This window comes from Ursus americanus, chromosome 10 (genome assembly GCF_024610735.1).
Source record: "Ursus americanus isolate L20-20 chromosome 10, mUrsAme1.1.p, whole genome shotgun sequence".
NCBI classification, from domain to species: domain Eukaryota; kingdom Metazoa; phylum Chordata; class Mammalia; order Carnivora; family Ursidae; genus Ursus; species Ursus americanus.
In genome coordinates, this window is record NC_142136.1 from 4,248,227 (window position 1) to 4,253,319 (window position 5,093).

Sequence of the window (5,093 nt, forward strand, 5' to 3'; positions counted from 1 at the left end):
AGATGAGAAAGTGAAGGACTTTCTAGAGGAGAAATTACTTACGATGTAACGGGCAGAAAATGTCAAGGTCAGAGAAACACAAATTACTCAGCCGGCTTGAAGCGTAATAAAATGTACAGGGTAGGAAATAGAGGCAGGCTAGGGCTAGTTCATGAGGGGTGTTGGCGTGTATGCTAATAAAAGGAGTTTATAGATTGTCTATGAGGCAAAAGAGATCCACTGGATTAATTTACAGAGAAAAGGGCATTATAACTGACTTCACTTGCAGAAGTCATGCTATCAGGAATAATGTAGAATTCTATCAGTTAGCTGTTCAGCCTTGATCAAGACGTTGCTTTTATGATATATCACTTTATTCAGAAGAGGAAGCCAGTTGCCTGTTTTTTTAAATTTTTTCTTTGGTAATTTCTCTTTTAGATTTTATGTATTTTCTGAGGTCTACTTTAGGTATTTCCTCTTTCCTCAATAATCACCATTCCATTCAATTTTTAAATTATTAGCTTGGAGGTTAGCAGCAGCCAGAGTGCTTAAAATCTGGAGAATTGATTTCGTTGTTTGAAGTGGGACGTGCGGAGCGCCTGGGTGGCTCAGTGGGTTAAGCGTCTGCCTTCAGCTCAGGTCATGATCTCAGGGTCCTGGGATGGAGCCGGAGTTGGGCTCCCTGCTCAGCAGGGAGTCTGCTTCTCCCTCTGCCTCTGCGCCTCCCCCTACTCCTGCGTGCTCTCTTTCAAATAAATAAAATATTAAAAAAAAAATAAAGTGGGACCGGCTCCCACAGGTCCTTCTACAGAAGAGGGGTCAGCAGAGAGAAAGAGGTTGGGGATGGAAAAGAGGAGTGTGTAGGGTGGAGGACCCCCAGGAGGCGTGGGCATCGTGGAACTGCTGGCCAGCTTCTCTCTCGCACTTTCTCACCTGCAGCTGTGCTCTCGCTCCCCATTTCGCAGGGAGCTAGAGCACCTGGAAGAGACCTTCCTGAGCGGCCGCCCCCAGGGCTCTCGGAGCCCCGCAGGTGCTCAGGCGCCCGGTCCTCTCTTCCCCGGTGTCCTTCCCACCAGCAGGCAGGCATCGTTCCCGCCACCTGCTCAAGGGCTCCGTGCTAGTCGCTCTTGCTTCCTTCTGCTTCATCAGTTTTCCTCCTTCGTGACATCTCGCCACCAGCATCACCTGCGCTTTTGATTCTCTTGACCCGGCGGAAAAACAAAAGCAAGACGAAAACTTGACCTGTCTCCTTTGCACCTCTCCAACCCCGCTCCCCCGTTTTCTGTTTCTCCTCACAGCAAAACCAGAGACCTTTCCGCTCACCCTCTCCTGTAACGTGTCGGTGAACTGTGTGTGTTTGTTTGTTTCGATTTTTTTCATCCGAGTGGTGAACTGTGAGGGCAAGTCCTATATTCCAGCTGACATGGTCAGTGTGGGGAAGGTGCAAAGATAAACACGATTACTCTTCTTGAAAATTACCCTGACTCGAAGGTTCTGCTGCAGAACTCCGTGGCAGCTCGGTGGACTGGATCTGTTCAGGCTCTGGCTCACTCTGGGAGCCAGCACATCTCCAGCCGCGATGGGACAGCTTCTGGCAGAGAGCAGAGCCCCGGCTCCATTCTTGCTGCTCTGTGACCCCCCAGGACAGGGACCACATGCTGAGCACGTCTGTACACAGGGAAGTAGCCTTGTTGCTGGACTGCAGGATTTAAATCCTCTATCTTAGTTTGTTTTCTTGGCTTCAAAAGCTTGTCTGCCTTTCTCTTTTAACTGGATGCTATGATTTTATTTAAAATTTGATTTTTTTAAAGACTTCACTTATTTATTTGGAGAGAGAGAGATCATGAAAGAGAGCGCATGAGCAGAGGAGAGGGGCAGAGGGAGAGGCAGAAGCAGGCTCCCCACTGAACAGCGAGTCTGACTTGGGGTTCCATTCCAGAACCCCAGGATCATGACCTGGGCTGAAGGCAGATGTTCACCGAACCGACTGAGCCACCCAGGCCCCCTAAAATTTTATTTTATTTTATTTTTTAAATTTTTTATTGTGTTATGTTAGTCACCATACAGTACATCCCTAGTTTTTGACGTAAAGTTTCATGATTCATTGTTTGCGTATAACACCCAGTGCTTCATGCAATATGTGCCCTCCTTAATACCCATCACCAGCCTTTCCCAGTCCTCCACCCTCCTCCCCTCTGAAGCCCTCAGTTTGTTTCCCAGAGTCCATAGTCTCTCATGGTTCATTCCCCCTTCTGTTTGATTTTTAAATTAGAAAGCAAATCTTTGTTTTCTCTGATGCCTTCTTGCCGTTAGCATTTTCACTGTGGCTCAAATTTGACTCGCTTAAATCTGCTTTCTCTCTGTGGCCAAAATAAGTTATTGAAATAGGACATTGTTTTGGTACTTCCTATAATTTCTTCTTTCTCCTCATTTTGAGCAAGTAGCCAGGCTTTATCTTTATCGTTCTTTTATACATCCCTCCTCTGGGGATTTTGGCTGGGACGAAAGCAAAGGCAATCTGTCTCTCCCCATCTATTATAAAAACTTAACCCATTGGAGATACTACCCTGGCTTTTCTAGAGGGTCCGGGGTGGGAGGAAAGCCTTGAAAGACAGAAGATGGGCTGAAGGGAGTCACAGAATACCTGGAAGGGGAGGGAGAGCTGCAGGTCTGGAGAGCAGAGCATCCTGGCTGGGGGCTTGGCTGCCTCCATGCCTCCCCGCTTGGCAGATAGGAGCCCCTGCAGGTAGCAAGACTCAGATGGAAAGCATGTCTGCCTACCTTGAAAGGTGGGTGTGTAGGTCCCCAGCATCCCCTATAATGCTCCCTGGGCTCATAGGGGCCAGAGAGGGCGTAGTTGGCATGATTCAGCCAAGCTGCTCAGTAAAAAGGCTTCCGCATCGCCTCGATGCTTAGTAAGACATTGGATATGCACACCACTTCAGGCCCTGAAATTAAACGAACGTGAATTTTCTATTTTCTGCTTGGAATCCAGTATGTATATGTATACATTGCTGACCTGGGTGTATGGATTGAGTCATACCAGCTACATTTATATAAAGCTTTGCATTTTGTTGATTTCTGCGTTCAACATTCTACTATATACATACTATTTTACTCCGAACTTCTACTTTCTGAAGCTACAAACTTGTCTCCCCCAGAGTTTTCTTCTTAAATGGGGTTTAGTATTCAGTGCTTCTGTCTGGCATTGTCTCAGGTAACAAAAAACAGAAGGAGGGACAAGCGATACAGGTTTTTCAACACTGATCCTGATTAATTTGAATTTGCAACCAAAAAAAATCAAATAAACTTTTGATTTTCTTCAACTTGTTAAAAAGATCACTGCCATCATATTACAACATGGCATCTGCTCCTTCTGCGAGGTGAGCACTCTTCCAACGGTACGCATGTTGTACCTTCGTTTATCTGCAGGAGAACACGTGCACTGTTATGAATGAGCTCACCCCGCATTTATGTAATACTCACTGGCCGTATTTCACGACAGCAACCCAGACTCACCCCATCCTTTTATTAGCTGCCACTACTTGTAATTGTGTAAAATGGCTGTTCTTTAATTTATAGTTTCATACCCTTATTGCTGGGCATATATTTGTTTCTTTTTTGGTGTGTTTTATTTTTTAAAAGTAAATTAGGTGGGTATTTTTGCGTGCACCTGCATGAGTAGATAAATCTCGAAGTAGAATTTTTGGCTCAAAACATACACACACTTTAATTTTGATTGCTTCTGCCAAATCAACCTCCATAAAGTTAGCTCAATTTATACTATCACAAAAGAAAACCAAAAGAGAAGAGAAAAGCACCTTTCTGGACACATGGTTTTGGAAATTCTGAAAATCGAAAACCTTTTGTACTGACAGGACTTAGTCATGCATTTAACAGTCTGAAAGCATTATCCAGCATTTTTTCAGTAGTTTAGAGTGGGAATGTCGTTGTGCTTTTAGGATTGGCCATATCGTTGTATTGGGAAGACTTGTCCTACGCTGTATAAAATCTGGAGTCTACAAGTTGTAGATTTGTATGCGGTCAGATTTGTCGATCGTTCACTTAATAGTAAAACAGCTGATGACATTTCTATTGGCCGATTCTATTAGTCTAGAGTTAGACAGGAGTTATGGAGCCCTGTCTTGTCTTTATGACTTCGGAATTTTTGTCAGTTGCTGCATTTACCTAAAATTATAGAATCACATGTATGGCTTAACCTCAGGAAACATCTAACACCCAAATGTGTGTGTGTGTGTGTGTGTGTGTGTGTGTGTGTGTGTGACTTTAAGTTGGAGGGAATCATAGGGAACTGTAAAAATAACTGTATTAAAATGGCGTCAGTGTATGCTTGCCTATAATTTCTTATTGGCTCCAATGCATGTCAGTCTTTATCTCCAGTTTTTTGGTAAATATAAACAAATGTCTACCAACTAAACAAATTTCATCCTGGACCTTTTTGATTACTGAAACCCCAACTCCTCGTCTATTTAAATGTGTGCTGAAAATCTCTGAGGAATTATAACTCTTCATCATTGAATATGTAGACACAAATGTGGTATTGGTCTGTCCCGAATGTAAAGCCAGATTAATCTAAAATTCTGTATGGCTGAGAAAACATGGCCTTAACTTGTTTACAGTTGGGTTCCTGGTCATCGCACCAAGTCGTCCAACTATACAATATTTTAAGAGTCAGTTTGCCGTTGATCTATTGAACTGACCAGATTGGTAGTAACCAGCATTTTAAACCAAGACCCTTCAAGATGGGACTGAAGTTTTACGAATACCTTAAAATCAAATACTAGGTTTTTACATGGCTACATAATTAACTGTAAAATTACATAAATAAAAAAATTACACCCATTAAGGAAAGGAGGCATTGAAAAAATATGGTGATGTCCTGGAGATCAATCAGGAATGACCAAAGTTTTCATCGTTTTGAAAGGTGAGTAAAGTAACACACAAGGAGCGCGAGATCTATAAAGACAAATCACTCACTGTCGTTAGAACCTCGGACAGTCTGCAGTTTGATTCTTGATCTTTGACTAAAGTCTGGGACTTGAATTTACTTTAGTAATATGCTGTGTGAAATGAAAAGTTTCAATGAGTTGATG